Source organism: Cyprinus carpio, chromosome A3, assembly GCF_018340385.1.
Source record: "Cyprinus carpio isolate SPL01 chromosome A3, ASM1834038v1, whole genome shotgun sequence".
Classification (NCBI taxonomy): domain Eukaryota; kingdom Metazoa; phylum Chordata; class Actinopteri; order Cypriniformes; family Cyprinidae; genus Cyprinus; species Cyprinus carpio.
Window position 1 is genome coordinate 21335276 of NC_056574.1, and position 17884 is coordinate 21353159.

Below are 17884 nucleotides of genomic sequence, written 5' to 3' on the forward strand. Positions count from 1 at the left end.
GAAAATCCAGCTGTTTAGTTTGTTGCAACAGAAACAAGAAAAAACTTTTTAATTTATTTATGTATATGAAGACTCCCACCCACGCCTTCCTCTGTTGTTTCTATGGTGCGAGGTCGCACCTCCCGGGAGGGGGGAGTAATGTCACACCCCTGGACTCATTATGTGTGTTTTTGCTCCTGTGACCCAGTTTCTGTCTCTCGTGGTTGGTTAATTTGATTCCAGGTGGGTCTAGTTTCTTCCCCATGTGTTCCATGTCCCTGTTAATTAAGTCATTCCTCTCACCTGTGTTTCCCCAATTATCTTATTTATAAAGGTCCTGTTCAGTCTTTGTTTGTTGGGTCTGCAAGTCTGTACGTGTGTCTTCCTCTTGTGGTCCATGTTGGATTTACCCCTGTGTTGGCTTAATAAAGACTCTCTCGATTATTCTCGACTCCATGTTCCTTCCGGCACAGAAGCGTGACATACTGAGGAAGAGATAATTTTTTTTGCAATGCATGCAAAATTTAAAGCCCTGACTTTAAGAATGTAAGATTTTCTGCGCTGATTTAAGACCCTTATAAAGCTTTAAATTATGGGAGGGTCAAGGGTGAATTAAGATTTTTAAAGCCCTTTTTAAGACACACAAAAACCCCGATATACAGTATGAATGTAAAATTAAAATGTAACACTTCAAAAGGTACATTAATTAGTTGTCTGAGGGAATATAATCTTAGAAGTCCTGAAAGGACTATGGTCTCTGTAAATTTTGATCCATGTATTCTTTCAAACCTTATAAATATCAGAAAGGTTATTCAGATATTAAAGTCTTTCTTGCTTGTTTGTTTTGAGGTGTACAAGCTAAATGGCTTAATGTTTGCCATTTAGTGGCTATAAGAAATGTCATTATGCATTGCATTGTAATCAAAAGCATATATTCTAGGGTAAAAAAAGCTAAGTTGAAAAAGTTAAATTTTATTTTATGTTTATTAATTATGTTTTTTTTTTTTTTTTTTGCACAATTTATGATTTTAATGTCTTTGTTACAGATTAGTTTTAATGCACACCGTAAAAAATAAATACGTAATATAACAGAAAAAGTAATGGCAGCTCATTACACAGGACATTATGCATTAATTATACAGACATTTCTGTTACTATAAAACACAACACAATGCAATGTAAAATTCAAAATGCTAGTTAAAAAATTAACCTGTAAAAATTAAAATGTAAAAAAAAAAAAATCCTTCAAATTGTGCAGTACATCGTGCCCTTGTATATTATTTTAAAAGTCATGAAAATATGTACTAATTAAAAAAACAAAATACCATGTTGGGGGGAAAAGCTAATGCACAGGTGCATGGCACAGCTGTTAATGTTTTGACTTACAAAGCAAGGCAGTTTAACGCTTGGAAGGTTCACTAGTTTTAGGTGTATTTCAGTGAGCTGTAATAAGCTTTGGCTATATTCTCTTGGGTATAAATGGTTTCGGGACCTGCACCGGGGAATTTTCATTTTGACTCCTTTGTGTGGGCTGACACTTGTTTAGTTCTTTTTGCATTATCATACAGTTGTACATGAAATTATATGCCTTCTCCTTCAGGTGCAATTTCACATTAAAATCTTTCTACGATTATGATATCAATATATATTAAGTAGTTATAAATGTTGATATTTGCATATACTTCAATAGTTTGAATGTTATAAGTTAATTTGATGAATGAGTAAATTATCAAATCAAATGTGATTAAAGTTTAAATTCCTATCACAACATCACATTTAGACATTTAAAGAACAGGTAGATTTAGTCTTTTGAAATGCTATATTTAAGTCTGACAAAACGACAAAACTCCTTCGGTACTTTTGAATGATGGTCAAGAAACTGCTCTCACATTGACTCACACAATCACAGGATATTTTCTTTTAAACACCTTCTTAACATTTAATCAGACATTCTTTCAACATCTTTTTTACATTTCTATGGTTCTTTTTGAAAAAAATGGCATGATATAAAGTTAATTTCACAAACATTCTAGTTTATATTAGGCCTGGTCATTTAAGTTAATTAAAAAACAACAACTAAACATATACTGTAGATATAAATATTTCATACTTCATACTTACATCTTACATACATACACATACTTACATCTTACATACATACATCAAACATTAAAAGATGTAATCAATGTAATCAATATTAATAAGCCCTTCAAACACTGGATTCTGTTTATCCTCTTTGTAAGTGTCATCTCAGTGATCTTTCATCATTTCCTCATTATGCATATTCAAAATAATCTATGATAGGCTGCAAGAACTGTAGAGTCATATAAACACAAGATGAAGAATACACCCTTATTACTAATTTTGTTCAACCTAAACTGTCAGTTAAAAAAGTGTGTGTGTATGTGTCAAAAGAGTCCATTGAAAGCACTTCAAAAAAGCCTGGAGAAACTCTGATTCTGTCCGGTAGAGGATCTGGGTTCAATTTTAACTGCTGTAGTGGCACTGAATCAGACAACAAGCTGAAAACCCATTTGTGTGGATGGGTCTGGGCTACAGTTCTGGAAGTGAACATGAGGCAGAATCTTTTAAGGGAAGACTTGAAATCACCAGAGATGATTCGAAAAGCATGATGTATCTGAAACTGTCTGGACTGACAGAAGAGGACTGTGTATTTCTGTGCAAGAGACACAGTGACACTAACATGTGGCAATGATACCAAAACTGGTTTAAACACTTATAGTTTAAAACTACAGTTCTCATCTGTGTCAGCAGGTTGCAGTCGAACACAAGAAGTCGTCCACTACATAGTGACTCACACAAGCACAGAAACTACACAGTGACTCATACAGTCATAGAATCCTTTCCCAAAACTTAATAAGGCAATCTATTTATAATCAAGACACATTTCTATGTATCCTTTTCACGTCACAAACACTCTAAATCATAGTTTATTAGCTTTGCTTCTTTTAATCCATGAAAACTATATAAGCTGCTGATCTGAAGCCTAGTGGTGGTTCAGAACAAAAGTAAATTCATACTGTAGCTTGTAATTCATTTGTGATTTATAACACCTAACATGTTTTAAATACCATGTTTTAAATATTTCAAAAAGTTGTAACTATATCATAATCTGTGTGTGAAAAGGTAAATGTCAGTATACTGCTCATTAACAAACGTACAATGAAAAGACAAAGATGTACAGTTGAATGCAATGTTTATTAATAAGCATCAAACAGTAACAAGAAAAGAAACATTTTTGATACAAAACTAATGAAGACGAATGTAGATTACATCATATTCTTGTATCATATTCATATAGCCAGAGCTACAAGTTTTGCTGTTGATATTTCATTGTAATGGCTGGATCTGAAAATTTAAATGATACAACATACTAACGGTAACAAAAAACAAATCTCATTGCAGCAATAACAGAAAAAACAATTATGGTGATGATGGTTGTAACCAAGGCACAAATATTAGCATTCCGAGCACGGCGGCTGAATTTTTTTGCTCCTTTGACATCTCTCTTATACTTCCTGTTTATTACCTGTGAATATAAAAACACAAATGAAATTGCCATTTGATCATAATATATGGAAAATATATGGCTTTTTGAGTAAAAAAACAGAAAGAAAAGAAAAAAAGAGAAAAAAATAAGTTATGAGTCAGGTTTGACCTGAACCATTGCATATAATGTGTTAGTAATTGTTGCCTTACTAATTCCTTACCTTTAAGGAGTATATCAGTGCAGCCGTACCCAGAAACAGGCAGTTGCAGAAGGAGACGGTCAACACAGAGTAGCGCAAGTAGTCTTTCACTTTTACTTGGACTTTGCGAAGACCTTGGAGGTTTTGTTGGATTTGGCGTTTTGGCTTTTGAACTTCTTGACGAGATGGTCTCTTAGTCTCAGATTCTTTTTTCGCATTATCATCCTCTATCCCTAATTCATAATCCATTTCCATATCCACATCACAAAAGTCCCCTTCTGGAACTTCAGTTTCTGGAACTTCAGTTTCTGGAACTTCAATTTCTGGAATTTCAAAGTCTGGAATTGCCATTTGAAAATCTTCCATTTTCTGACTTTAATGAACAGAATTATTCCTCAGGCTAATAGTTATAGGTAAATGGTACCAGCACATATGGCGCATATCATCTGATAAACACTTCCGGTGTATTTTTATACATGACTTACATAAAGCCCAAAGAGCAGGAAAGAAGCCCAATAAACAGAAAAGCCACAGCTGTGGTCTACAATGAAACCTGTGATGTTTTATAACACAACTCAAATAGTGTTTGAAGATTTGGAATGAAAGTTTAATACTGTTTTGGGTATATTTTAGTAGTTTTCAGGCATGACATTTCTGTCTACAAACATGCAGTCATCTTTAGCAATACTGATTTATCATAATAAAGAAAATCATATAGGTTTGAAATGTGAACCAAATAATATATCGTTAAAAATGTCTCAATATATATATTTTTTAATCAAGTCAGTGATATCCATTTTTGTTTTGGATCTACTGACTTTTATTATATTGACAAAAACAGCTGAGAAATACATATATACTGGTGTATAAGGATGTGTAGGTGAGTAAATGATGACAGAATTTTGAAGTTTAAAGTTTACTATCCCTTTAAGGACATTTGTTATACAGCACCTCTTTAACTTATGATTATGTCAAAATTATTAATGCCATTAAAATGTGTAAACTGTTTTATGGCTATTGATATCACCTTTTCTGAGTTATGTTTACTGGACATGACTGGCTGCACAACGGGCTGGACTGTTGTAGGGTAGAGGTGACATACTGAAATGCAGATTACCATTGTCTCTTCCAGAAACACAGACACTCTACCAGACCTGACAATAAATTTGTAATATTTATTTTTCATAGCCCAACAGTCTATAAACTATAAATCATATTTATGATACTAAACTGAAATTTATGACTGAAAACTGAAATAGCACTGTAAACCCTTCATTAGACCCTTACTGACATTAAGGCCGGTCCTTAAATGGAAGGCTGCACCCTCCGGAGATCGCATTTGCAGGCTGCATACGTCATCAAGACTGGTTTATTTCAGTTAACCGAACATTACATTCACGAGACATAAGCATATTACAACAATTTACTCTTAACTAAGAATAATGGTCAAATTGATAACTGTTAATATTCTAAAATAAGATCTTCTTTATGATGTATGCAGCCTACAAATGCGACCTCCGAAGGATGCAGCCTTCCATTTGAGAAATGGCCTAAATAAGCATTATGGGAAAGTATGTCATGTTCCTATAATGTGGTAAAACATTGTGTGCTTGTTTTTATATTTGTCTTATATAAAAATCAAAATATGTAAACCTCATACATAACCTCACGTCTGTGGTGTATGTAAGCACATTATAGTGGTAATAGCAGGAAATGATACTGCAATACTCAAATGAGCTCTCAAACAACATGCAACCTTTGCCTGTGCAGTGCAGTTTTCTTTATGAAATATGCTGCAGTTGTCTGTAAGCACGACTATAAATGCATGAAGCAAAAGATCAAATCAGAGTGTATGCTTTTGTTTGTGAAGAGAGTGGATTTCCCATTGGTAAATTTACTTTTTTTAGGTCATGATGCAAATCTTTCATGACTCCTCCTTATTTATGGATGTGCAAATAAACAGGCTAATTACGCTGGATAAAAAATGGATATCATAAGCTTAGAGTCTTAACTTTACAATGCATGTAGCCAGTTTGATAAACTCCAAAGTGCTGAGTTGTTTGCTGATAAACGAAAAAAAAAAAAAAACTTTTCATAATTTACAAAATGTTTTTTTTATGCCATGTACTCTAATATGTCAAAAACATAAAAATTCACATCATGATTTTAAGAAAATTCTCCTGATTAAAAAGAATTCAAAATTATCATAATTCGTTCATTAGATCTAAAGAAATTCCTTATGTTTTATAAACAACACATAAAACTGAATAAATAAAAAATCCAAAGCTAATTTTCACATGGCATTTTTGTTCATAACTTCATGAAACATGCATAGATTGTGGAAAATAGCAGCATATCATTATTTACAGCAGATTCTCACGACTGAAAGTTCAAATTAAAATAATCCATTGCATCTTTCATGTGTAGGTAATACCTAAACCCATGAACTGAATAAATCAGTTGGAGAGCTTTACTGAACATTTGGCAAGTAAAATGTAAAAGCCAACATGTTTTTGTCTATTCTATCCTTTTTACAATTTGTTTTTATATATAACTAAGTACCATCTTAAAGCTTAGAAATCTCAGCTTTCGATTGCATCCAACCATTTTGATGAACTCTTAAGGAGTGCTGAGTAGTTCCTCTAAACCGGAATGTACAGTCATGGCCAAAGGTTTTGGCAGTGACATAAATGTTGTGTTTTGCAAGTTTGCTGCTTCAGCTGTTGTGGTGTTTATTCACATTATTTCTAGATTATTGTGTAGAGCGATCAGATGCATTTTAAATAATTGCTAAAAGCCTCATTGGCCAAAAAATGAACTTTTCACAAAAAACAAAACAAAACAAATGTCACTGTTTTTTGATCCTGAAACAAAATGACCAGCTAACATTAATTGACTAAACACACAAGCAAAGACAAGCACATTGTTTTAAAATAATATATTGATATTGTTTAGGAATATTAGTACTGATTTTGTTTCAATAGGTGGCCCTCAGTCTTCGAACTGCTCCTTCAGTCTGTCCTGAAAACTACACCATGTTATCTGCAGTTTTAGTCTCGCTTCTGGCAATTGTACATTGTATACAGTTTTTTTTTGTGCAGATTTATATGATGCTAGTCACTGATCTGAATGCCCTTTTGTATTTCTTTGTTTGTTTTTTTTTCCCAACAGGTATTAATTCATATGTACTCACTCAGCCTGAGTCTCTGACTATCAACTGTAAAGTCTCCTATTCAGTTACAAGCTATGGTACAGACTGGATTGGTCAACCTGCAGGAAAAGCTCTGGAGTGGATTGGAGTAATCTGGAGTACTAGAGGCTTAGCCTACAAGGATTCCCTGAGAAGCAAGTTCAGCATCACCAGAGACACTTCCAGTAACACAATAATACTGCAAGGAAAGAATATGCAAGCTGAAGACACAGCTGTGTATTATTTTGCCAGAGAATCAAAGTAACAGACGCAAACAGCCTCCCTGTACAAAAACAATAATCATAAAACAAATAAGATTATTTAATATATTTATAATATAATATTTAATCAACAATCAAAAAAAAAAATTCTTTTAAGTTTTTTTGATAGATAATGTAAGTAATAAAATAGATTTTTCTTCACTCAAAACTGGTTATGGTTTGTCATATTTTTTAATAGTTTGGCCCTTCAGTCATGATTGCAGCTTGTGACCCTCTCAATGCAAATCAAAACAACCCTGAATGTCCATGTAGTATTTATGTGCTTTTGATTGGATCTGAAGTGTTACATTGCCACTTTCAAGATGAAGAATGGGCTCTGCTTACTGCTGCTCTCATTCAACCTACAACGTGAGTTTTCCTACATGTCTATTATCTGTTCTAGAGTAAACAGATTCCAAATGAAATCAGCCTTTTTCAATTTTATTTTTAGGTATAAAATGTCAAAGTATGAAGTCCACTGAAAGCACAGTTCAGAAAAAGCCTGGAGAAACTCTGACTCTGTCCTGTAGAGGATCCGGGTTTAACTTTGGCTGCTGTAACATGCACTGGATCAGGCAACAAGCTGGAAAACCACTTGTATGGATGGGATATGTTCTTTGGGACAGCAGCACCCATGACTACTCTGAATCCTTCAAAGGTTGAACTGAAATCACCAGAGATAATTCAAAGAATATGGTGTATCTGAAACTATCAGGCAAGACACTAGTGAATATTTAGCCAAGTGTTAAATAGCCTCTTGTTATCAATCACAGCTGAAATTCATTTGATGATATTAATGAGCAAAACTTATATGCATTTAATCAGTTGGAAAAACAACAATTACCTAATGCAAAACATAATAATTAGCTAAAATAAGCACTATAATAGTAAATCATATTTCAATAGAAAGTCAATAAAATCCAATATAGTTTGCATGACTTTGCTTTCTTCCCATGAGGTTAGAAAGTCTGTTGGTCAGTAAAGATGTGTTTTGACAGAGCTTGTTTTGACCCTGTTTTGCTGTTATCTCAGAGGTGGGATAGATGTTTTCAGCACAGCACTGTAGGCATATACTGAAGTTTTCAAAATTGATTTTCGGTCCTACTTTATATTGTGTCCCTAATACCTGTGTACTTACATAGTAACTAAATGTGTGCGTAGTATGTAACCACAGTGTAAGTATACATTGGTACATAGTATCTACAGCTGTAATATTTCTGTAACTACACACATGTAGCAACCCTCAGGATGGTTTGTCTAAGTGCAAATGTGTAACAGGACATTTTTTACACTTCACTGTGTACTCATGTAACAGGAATTATATAACTACATTTTGTAACTACAATATGCATACGAGTAACTAGAACAATTTGATCCAGGGGGTGGAGATGGGTAGGTTTATGGATATGTAAAGTGGGAGGAGTTGGATCTTGAGCTGGAGTTGGTGCACCACTGTAATACCAGTGTACTTCTACGGTAACTCCTCAGGAACTGTCCACTTAATATAAAGTGTAACATTCTGGACAACGACCACAATTTATATGTAAAGCCTAACTTACTGGCCGCTGCTGTGTAACATCAGAGAAATTACATGATAAATCTAATATAAAGTGTAACACTTTCTTTACCAAAAAGTGCTGTTATTTCTGTTACACATTTGTACTTTCATTACCAAAAAGTGTTGTTACCAATGTCCTGTTACACATTTGTACTTACACATACCATTCAGTGGATTGTAACATATCTGTAGTTACACAAACATTAGAGCTGTAGATACTATGTACCAATGTGTACTTACACTGTGGTTACATAGTACATACACATCTAGTTACTATGTAAGTATACATTTGTTAGGGACACAATATAAAGCGGGACCGATTTTCAGTGGTTTTAAACATTTTCCAGGTTGTGCTATTTCAAAACTGTACTGAAAAAAACACAATTTTCTGCAATGTCATTATTTATAATATTCATATTTGAATTTTATATTAAAATGAAAAGCAATAATATTAAAATCCATTAAAGAACATAAAATTAAAAGTGATACAATGCACAAAAATTGCATTTTTCTGTAATAATAGAAAAAGAATGGTCTGTTTACATAGATCAAACATTAAACACAAAAATCTTACTTCAAATCTGTACCCTATACTGTATGTGTCAGCATTTTATATAATCAGTTCACTGATTTTAATATGCAAATCACCTTACGTCTTTAAATGTGCCGGTGCATCTTTGTGATCTTAACAGACATCTGAACTGTGGAACCAAAGCCTATCTTTCTAGTTTAAACTTAACATACACCATGTTAAAACAATTTCTTATATTTGTAATTCTGACAGTTTTACCATGTAAGCCACTGCATAAACAACAATAGTGCAAAAATTTTATATTATACTTCATTGCATGTAATAATATTTCTTTTTCCACAGGTATTGAATGTCAGACATTCACTCAATCTGAAGCAGTGGTTAAAAAACCAGGAGAGTCTCACAAGCTTACATGTACAATAACTGGATTTACTTTCAGCAGACTCGTACTGAGCTGGATCAGACAGAGCCCTGGAAAAGGACTGGAGTGGATTGCATTCATCCACACAGCTAGTTCTCCAATCTACTATTCCCAGTCAGTCCAGGGCAGGTTCACAATCTCCAGAGATGATTCCAGCAGTCAACTGTACCTACAGATTAACAGCCTCAAGACTGAAGACACTGCTGTGTATTACTGCACTAGAGAGTCACAGTGAATGGGTTCAGTGTCAAAGCAATACAAAAATTACTTCCTCATTCACATATACATATGATGAATGCTAACTAATCAGCTGCATTGCATCACATAGAAATATTCAATTATAATGCACATTCTAACATTGTTAGGTTCAAATTAAAAATGTGCAATGTTAAATTTCACATGTTTCCAATACAGCACTGTCTCTATTATGTGTTTGTCAAGTCAAGTCAAGTCATCTTTATTTATATAGCGCTTTAAACAAAAAAGATTGCGTCAAAGCAACTGAACAACAATAATTAGGAAAACAGTGTCAATAATGAAAAATGACAGTTAAAGGCAGTTCATCATTGAATTTGGTGATGTCATCATGCAGCTCAGTTCAGTTTAAATAGTATCTGTGCAATCATTTGCAGTCAAGTCAACGATATCGCTGTAAATGAAGTGTCCCCAACTAAGCAAGCCAGAGGCGACAGCGGCAAGGAACCAAAACTCCATCAGTGACAGAATGGAGAAAAAAACCTTGGGAGAAACCAGGCTCAGTTGGGGGGCCAGTTCTCCTCTGGCCAGACGAAACCAGCAGTTCAATTCCAGGCTGCAGCAAAGTCAGATTGTGCAGAAGAATAATCTGTTTCCTGTGGTCTTGTCCGGTTGTCGTCTGAGACAAGGTCTTTACAGGGGATCTGTCTCTGGGGCTCTAGTTGTCCTGGTCTCCGCTGTCTTTCAGGGCTGTAGAGGTCCTTTCTAGATGCTGATCCACCATCTGGGCTGGATACGTACTGGATCCGGGTGACTGCAGTGACCCTCTGACTTGGATACAGACTGGATCTGGTTGCTACGGTGACCTCGGAATAAGAGAGAAACAGACTAATATGAGCGTAGATGCCATTCTTCTAACAATGTAGCAAGTACATCGGGTGTTATGGGAAGTGTTCCCGGTTCCGGTTTACCTAATTAGTGCAGCCTAAAAATCCTTTAACGGATTTGGATATTAGAAGTGTATTAGTATGTTATGTGTAAGCCAGGTTAAAGAGATGGGTCTTTAATCTAGATTTAAACTGCAAGAGTCTGTCTGCCTCCCGAACAATGTTAGGTAGGTTATTCCAGAGTTTGGGCACTAAATAGGAGAAGGATCTGCCACCTGCAGTTGACTTTGATATTCTAATATCAAATGGCCAGAGTTTTGAGAACGCAGCAGACGTGGAGGACTATAATGTAACAAGAGCTCGTTCAAATACTGAGGTGCTAATCCATTCAGGGCTTTATAAGTAATAAGCAAGATTTTAAAATCTATACGATGTTTGATAGGGAGCCATTGCAGTGTTGACAGAACCGGGCTAATATGATCATACTTCCTGGTTCCAGTAAGAACTCTAGCTGCTGCATTTTGGACTAACTGGAGTTTGTTTACTAAGCGTGCAGAACAACCACCCAATAGAGCATTACAATAGTCTAACCTTGAGGTCATAAACGCATGGATTAACATTTCTGCATTTGACATTGAGAGCATAGGCCGTAATTTAGATATATTTTTGAGATGGAAAAATGCAGTTTTACAAAAGCTAGAAACGTGGCTTTCTAAGGAAAGGTTGCTATCAAATGGCACACCTAGGTTCCTAACTGATGACGAAGAATTGACAGAGCAGCCATCAAGGCTTAGACAGCGTTCTAGGTCATTACATGCAGAGCTTTTAGGCCCTATAATTAACACCTCTGTTTTTTCAGAATTTCAGCAGGTAAGAAATTACTTGTCATCCAGTTTTTTATATCGACTATGCATTCAGTTAGTTTTTCAAATTGGTATGTTTCGCCGGGCCGCGAAGAAATATAGAGCTGAGTATCATCAGCATAACAGTGAAAGCTAACACCGTGTTTCCTGATGATATCTCCCAAGGGTAACATGTAAAGCGTGAAGAGTAACGGCCCTAGTACTGAGCCTTGCGGTACTCCATACTGCACTTGTGATCGATATGATACCTCTTCATTCACTGCTACGAATTGATGGCGGTCATATAAGTACGATTTAAACCATGCTAATGCACTTACATTAATGCCAACAAAGTGTTCTAGTCTATGCAAAAGAATAGTGTGGTCAATAGTGTCGAACGCAGCACTAAGATCCAATAGCACTAATAGAGAGATACAACCATGATCAGATGATAAGAGCAGGTCATTTGTAACTCTAAGGAGAGCAGTCTCAGTACTATAATACGTTCTAAATCCTGACTGGAAATCCTCACAGATGTCATTTTTCTCCAAGAAGGAATATAATTGTGTGGATACTACCTTTTCTAGTATCTTGGAAAGAAAATGGAGATTCGAGATCGGTCTGAACAGTTTGTAGAGCTATGCTTAATTTATGCATCGAAACCTTTGCGAATCCTTTGTTTTCAAACAGTGGTTTGAAGTCATGTGATTTCAGTAAACAAGGCTTCTTTACGTCATAACTGTTTCAAAACGTTTTGAAATTTCAATAGTTCACCTTATGCGCGGCTCACACTGCGATTTTGACCACGATTTGGCCATCTGAAACAAATTTTGAAAATCCTAAAATTCCTATAATCCTAGGCTAAAATCTGTAGTCTTTGATCGCTGGTTTGACATATTCACCGACAGCCAATTAATGGCCATTATGACCAAATTTTACCTCTGAAAAAAATTCTGTGTCAGAACATTTGGAAGATAGTCTTGTGTGACATCTCCTATGACGAACATCAAACTGTCTTCTTTTTCAATACAAGCCATGATTCATGTGGGTGTGTAGTGCTGCTTGCAGTATTCTGTAAAATGCTATGTATCAGATTGTGCTATCAGCATCTTATTCATGTGTTTTGAGGCTTTTTTTAAATGTCCATACCTACCCCTACCCTAAACCTACCCATCCATACCTACCTTTTCCCTAAACTTACCCTTAAAACAATGCAAATATGTTTTTGGTAGCACAATCTGATAGGTAGCATGTTTGGTCGGTACACCGCCATTCATATACTTTTAGTGATAGCCAACATTACAGGCCCACGTGCAATGCAACTTGCAGTCACTGAACGTGTATGGGTTGATAAAGTAGAACCCCGGACAAGTTTTCTTTCACTACGCCCTCCAGCGGCTAACCACTGAATCAGTGTCTATGGCTTTTATACGATCTCTGAACAGTTTGATCAATTTGTAGACATTTTTAATAAGACATTTGTGTAATTAAAAGGATGTGTAGTTAATACTGGCCTGTTTAGACAAGTTCTCCATAAAACAAACAAAACAAGCCCTTGCAAAATAGTAATTATTATCACTTTGGCAAATTCAAAAACAAAACTAAAATTAAATTACCTACGCAGCTTACGTATTTTGTGTATAGGTAGGATCAGCTCTGTTTTAGCCTGAGTTTTTGTTGCAATTACACAGTTTTGACCAGCAGGCATCACCAGAGTGTAGTGTTTCAAGCGCTTCGAAACAGTGTATCATTTTACGAAACAATTGGTTCAGTTGATTCGAAGCTTCGAAATTGTTAATTTCTCCCATCACTACTTTCTGAATCCTGAATGAATCGGGGTTTTGAAACAATCTGCTTGATGAATGACTCAATGATTCACTCATAAACACAGTCAGCTGTTGCAGTGTAGAGAGATTTATTGGTCATAACAGAACTTTGTGAGATCGCTATGAACAAAGAGTGACAGCTTTTTAGTGATTACAAAGGGAGCGCTCTTCGCGAGCTTTCTAGGCTATAATCCTTTCAAAACACAGAACTTTTGTTTTAAGGCCACACACACATTGCAAAGTTTCAAGAATGACATCTGCATATTTATGCTGGATTCACTCACGAAATGGCAGTAACTGACATATAGTAATAACGCTTCGTTTACTTAACGCAACCTCGGTTCCCTGAGATAAGGGAACGAGTGTTATGTATGGGAAAACTCCATTTTTCCTTTCTGCTGAAGCCTGATTTGTTCATGTTTGTGTAGCTGCACAAACCAATGGTGCTTCAGCCTGCCAAAAGGGGCGGGGCAGACCACTATAAGTCAGTCCGTAGCGCCATTCATCAGATCATTCGACTGAAGTAACGATCATCGATTAATGCAGCTTGTAGTGCTGCAAGTGACATAACGCTCGTTCCCTTATCTCAGGGAACCGAGGTTACATTAAGTAACTGAAGCGTTCCCTGTCAAACGTTCACTCTCGTTATGTATGGGAATGAATCCAATCATGCCGCACTACGAGCAACAATTATATGCTGCTCTGCGAGCCCAGTGTTAGAGCACTAATAAGGGCCCTAAGGGACCTAGGCATTATCTCGCCCCTTAGCTGAGGGCATGAGAAATCACTACCCACATGGGAGGTTTAAACAGATAGAATCTGCGCCTGCAGGGTGGGGATGTCTAAGTTATACCAATAGAGATATTACTTGCACTCTAAAGGGAGTAGAGCGCACTTTAGGAACATAGCCGTGTCTCGGTTTCAAAATGACCTTGCAGTCATTGAGCCCAAACTCAAGACGGGAGGCGCTGAACTGACATAGCTTGTAAGTCACCCACACACTTACCAAAGCAAGGAGAAGGGTAGGTTTAAGCGATAAGGGCCACAAGTCAGTCGAACTGAGTGGCTCAAATGGGGGGCTTTTTAGGGCCCCTAAGACCATATAAGTCCCAACATGGCACAGTTCGATGGCGAGGAGCATTCAGTCTCCTTGCCACCTTCAGAAATTTAACGAGCAAGTCGTTTCTGCTGTTTCTCCTATTGAATGGCCGGCCTCAAGAGAGTGATTCGCTGCAATGGCCACCACATATACTTTGAGTGTGGATGGGGCACGCTCCTTATCCAGCAGCTCTTGCAGAAAAGTCAACACATGGGACAAGTCACATGAAACAGGGTCCACTTGCCGTGCAGAGCACCAATTGATGAATACTGACCATTTCTGGCCATAGAGTTGTCTTGTGGACGGCGCCCTTGCTTCAAGAATGGTGTTGCTTACTCTCGCTGGGAGCCTATCAGACTCCCGTCGAGGCACCAGACATGAAGGCTCCACAACTCTGGGTGGGGATGCCAAATCATTTCTTTCCTTCTCCTCTTTATTTGAGAATTAAGAAGGAAAGAAGCAGCTTGTTCTTGCACTTCTCAAACCATGATCTCCTCATCTCTCTGGTTGTTGCTGTTGCTGGGAGCTGTTTCTCGTAAGTCTTTATAGCTTCTATTGAGATACTTCATATTAAAGACACTCTTGGTTATACATAATGTCATCTCTAACATGTCTCCCCTCTGGTGTCCACTGTGTTGAACTGACCCAGACTGATTCTATTGTCTTAAGTCCTGCTCAGGTTTTGACACTGTCCTGTAAAATCTCTGGATATTCAGTGACTGACAGCAGAAAGCACTAACTTCATTCGTCAGCCTGCAAGAAAAGCTCTGGAATGGGTTGGAAGGTTATGTGGTAGTGGTAACACATATTACAGTGATAAACTCAAAAGTAGATTTTGAGTTACCAGAGAGTCTTCCAGCAACACAGTGACTCTGCAAGGCCAGAATGCAGACACAGCTGTGTATTACTGCACCAGAGAGATGGAGCACACGGTGATGCAAAACACAAGCAGTTCTGGTCAAAAGCATCTTGAATAAAAAGAGCAACAGCCCAACAAATGTCTAAGAAGTTGGTGTAACCTAATGCAGTCAACAAGGTTTAATCAGATAAGATCAGATGTTTCTGATGTAGGTCCAACAGAACTGTGCTTACAGAATTATTGCTGTTGTTGCTGTCAGATAAAATGCCAAAAATATAAATATAAATTATATTATAAGTAACAGTTTTATATTTAATGTGTAATAACATAAAACACCTTTTCCCTAGTGTAAAGAAAAAAAAACAGCACATACATTTGTCATTCCCGGTGTTTAATTCTGGTAAGAGAAAAATCACTCAGTGTTGGTAATGTTTATGTAAACATCTTTATATATGGAAATAATAGTATCATGAGAAAACAAAATTTAAAAAATTTAAGAAAGCAATTCAAACCGGATTTTCGCCTTATTAAATTTAAAAGGAGAGTGTGATGCCTTTTCATGTAATCCCAATATTCTTCTTGTTTGAGCATGTAGATTTGAGTAGTACTGTAGCTCTGTATGTTTATGCAAATCTCCTGTTGCATATTTAAATAGCAGGCATGAGTCAGTTTATACAATCATCTGATCACTAGAGGGAATGAAGAATCACTTCAGTTCATTCAAACTGTGCTGTGAAACAAACCATGATCTCTTCATCTTTAGTGTTGCTTCTGGCAGTGGTATCCTGTAAGTTTAATCTACTTTTCTGTGCGATGCACCATTTTGTTGCTATAAAGCTTGTTAACAGTTTTCAAACGTCATGCTCTCCTATGAACAGGTATTATTTGATTTGATACAGGTATTGATTCATATGAACTCACTCAGCCTGAGTCTCTGACTGTCCGTCCTGATGCCACTCTGACTATCAACTCTAAAGTCTCCTATTCAGTTACAAGCTACGTTACAGCCTGGGTTGTACCTCAGACTTAAAGGCTTCAGCCACTGGACTAAATGCCTCAGACTGAAAGGCTTTCAGGAAAAACAACGTCATGTGTCAGGTCTTGTACAATAACACATCGGATGAAATGGCCTCAGACAAAAAGACATCTTTGAAGACTTTGCTTGCTGTAGTATAATTTTGGTCAAAAAGTGGATACCACTTAAGAGATACAATGGATACCACAGAATAGATATAATTGCTGATAAGGTCATGATTGAATTATTTATTTGTTGATGCATTCTCATTCTCATTCTGACTTACCAAAGTAATTTATTAGTTTATTATTTATTGAATTTATTCAAAATTTAAATAATAGAAATTACTATTATTAAAGCAACAGACATATATGTCTACCAAAAACAACAACAACACACACACACACACACACACACACACACACACACACACACACACACACACACACACACACACACACACACACACACACACACACACACACACACACACACACACACACACATTTATTGATGTGTAACCCTCAGGAAACAGCTGCGTTTGGTTATTGCCTCTTAAAAATACTGTAAGTGAATATGCATGTATAATTTCGTAAGACTTATGTCAATTTTATAAAGCATATAGAAACCACTAAAATACATTTCGTTAACATTTTTTTGCACCAAAATTACAATCTGTTGTGTCTTTAGCAAGCATTTAGATAAACTTAACATGCCACCCTTTACACACACCTTGTTACATTAGCTAAAAGTCCAATGACCATAAAGATACTAAATGATTAGTAATCGTTTATAAACATTTACAAATGATAAATAGATTCCACTTTAGATTGGGTACAGCAAAAACATGAACAAATAATAAATAGATTATTTGTTAAGATGTGTAAATAGAGGTCTACACAACAAACAAAGGCCAACAAATGAAGATTATATGAACTGAAAGTTTACTGACATTTGTAAGCATTTCAATTTACATTAAACAATCATATGTTAATCATTAGGTAATGTTTAGTAAGTTCATTAGTAAATTAACAAGAATATTATCTCACATTTCCAGCTATGTGAATATATATTAACTAATGATCTGTTAAGCATTATATAATGTTTGTTAATGTTAATGTTAATGATTTATAAAGTGTTATTAGTAATTACTATTGAAGCAACAGACATACAGTATATGGAGAAAAGAGAATGTCTACAAAAAAACAAAAACACACATTTACTAATGTGTGACCCTCAGGAAACACCTGCGTTTGGTTATTGCCTCTTAAAAAATAAGTGAATATGCATGTATAGTTTCGTAAGACTTATGTAAATTTTATAAAGCATATAGAAACCACTAAAATACTTTACTTTGTTAAAGCTAATAACATGCTTATTCAAACATAAATAGACGACAATGCAATCAAGAAACTGTTAACGTCTTCTCAGCAAGTGATATCAGAAGCAAATTATGTGACACTGATGACTGTAATTTAATTAAAGAAAAGTTTCTAATCCAAATACTGCTA